A 2039-nucleotide genomic window follows, 5' to 3' on the forward strand; every position below is an offset into this window, starting at 1 on the left:
CTAAGTTCTCTCACTTAGAGACTTAGCTGCAGTCCGACACTCGCCTAAGTTTGAAAAAATCCTACCTAGTGGAGAGCAATCCTCCCACTCGGGGGCTTAGCTGCAGTCCAGTACTCGCCTAAGTTCTCTCACTTAGAGACTTAGCTGCAGTCCGGCACTCGCCTAAGTTTGAAAAAATCCTACCGAGTGGAGAGCAATCCTTCCACTCGGGGGCTTAGCTGCAGTCCAGTACTCGCCTAAGTTCTCTCACTTAGAGACTTAGCTGCAGTCCAGCACTCGCCTAAGTTTGAAAAAATCCTGCCGAGTGGAGGGTAATCCTCCCACTCGGGGGCTTAGCTGCAGTCCAGAACTCACTTAAGTACGAAACACATCTCAATTCTCGAGGACGACGAGGGTCAGGTCGACTGCCACCTTCTCCTGGGGAGCTTCGCCACAAATACAATGCGCGATTCATCCCGCTCTACAGTAACGAAGTGCGGGTCGACTGCCACCTTCTTCTGGAGAGCTTCGTCACAAATACAATGTGCGCTTTGTCCACTCTGCAGTAACAGGGTGTGGGTCGACCGCCGCCTTCCCCTGGAGAGCTTCGCCACAAATACAAGACATGGGCCAACTGCTTCCGTCTCCTTCGGAGCTGCGCTGCGAATACAAAGGTTGTCTCGAATGAAGAATGGGTTCACTCAGCAGGAGATTCATAAAGATATTCAATGGTAAACCAAGTTCAGGTAAATTCTAAAGGTTCCAGATCACAGATCGAAGTACTCAGGCATGCAGCCCGAAAAAGTTTAACGGTTACAAAAACCACTCGGCATTCCGAGGCAAATTTAACGTGGGGCATAAGAGTTTGTTCACTCCGCAGGAGGAGGGCTGGCAGGCTCGACGAACTCATCCAGGTTGACGCCGTCGGCTATCTGAGTGGCTGCAGCGATGAAAGTCTCCATAAAGGTTTGGAAGTCATGCTTCTGGGTGTTGGTGACCTTGATTGCTACCAGTTTGTCCTGTCGCACCTCCTTGCAGTGGACACGAACCAAAGACAGAGCCACGTCAGCGCCACACCGAGCAGCAGACTTCTTCCACTCCTGCACTCGGTCGGGGATTTCATTTAGTCGAGTCATCGGGGACTCAATATCATTTTGGAGCACAGCCTCTGGCCAAAGTGCCGGGTCAATCCGCGACATCGCGACCTTCAATCGAGCCAAGTAGTCCACGGCACTGTCGATGCGAGATTCCGGACGAAGCAGATTCATGGCAGTTTCATCTTTCACGGGAGAGTTGATTGGGTCCAAACCTGGTTCGATCCGCCCAGTATCCTCTTCAAAGTTCTGACAGAACTCTGCATTCACGATCCAAGGATAAGTCGATTTTCGTACACTGAGTCGACACAAAAAAATCAGTCAGAACAGAATGTGCACCTTCAAGCTTGATGAACAACTTCTTGGCAAGACTTCTCAGATAGCTCTCCAGATCATCCCTCCTGCGAGCAATGCCTTCCATTTTCTCGCCCTGGATGAGATTCACCTTCTTCCAGCGCGAGCACTCCTTGTTGGAGTCATTCAGAGCGGTCTTCAGCCTGGTATTCTCTTCTTCCAACTGGCCGACCGAAGCCAGCTTCTGTTCGGCCAGAGCGGTCTTGTCGTCAGCCTCCTTACGAGCAGCGGCCAAATCCTGATCCTTCTTCGCCAGAGCTTCTCTCAGTTTTTCTGCAAAGAAATGATGATTGATTCAGAAATAGCAGAAGGGTACTCAAGCCTAAGACTGACCAGTCGACAAACTCGTCTTACCTGCGGCGCCGTCTCTGACCTTTTGCAGCTCTGTCCTGGCCAGCTCCAAGTCAAGGTTCAGTTGAATCTGCTGCTTCTCCAAGTCAGCAAAGCGAGCTCCAAGATCACAAGATTTCTGAAATCAAAGGAGAGAAGTTATTTTTACAGCAAAAAACAACAAAGGCAATAAATACTAAGACTACGGTCGACTACCCGCAGTCCACCATAGTCTCGGGGACTACACCCAGTGGGTGCACTTTGCGTGCCCCCACCGGTTCT

The sequence above is a fragment of the Triticum dicoccoides genome, chromosome 4A (assembly GCF_002162155.2).
Source record: "Triticum dicoccoides isolate Atlit2015 ecotype Zavitan chromosome 4A, WEW_v2.0, whole genome shotgun sequence".
Classification (NCBI taxonomy): domain Eukaryota; kingdom Viridiplantae; phylum Streptophyta; class Magnoliopsida; order Poales; family Poaceae; genus Triticum; species Triticum dicoccoides.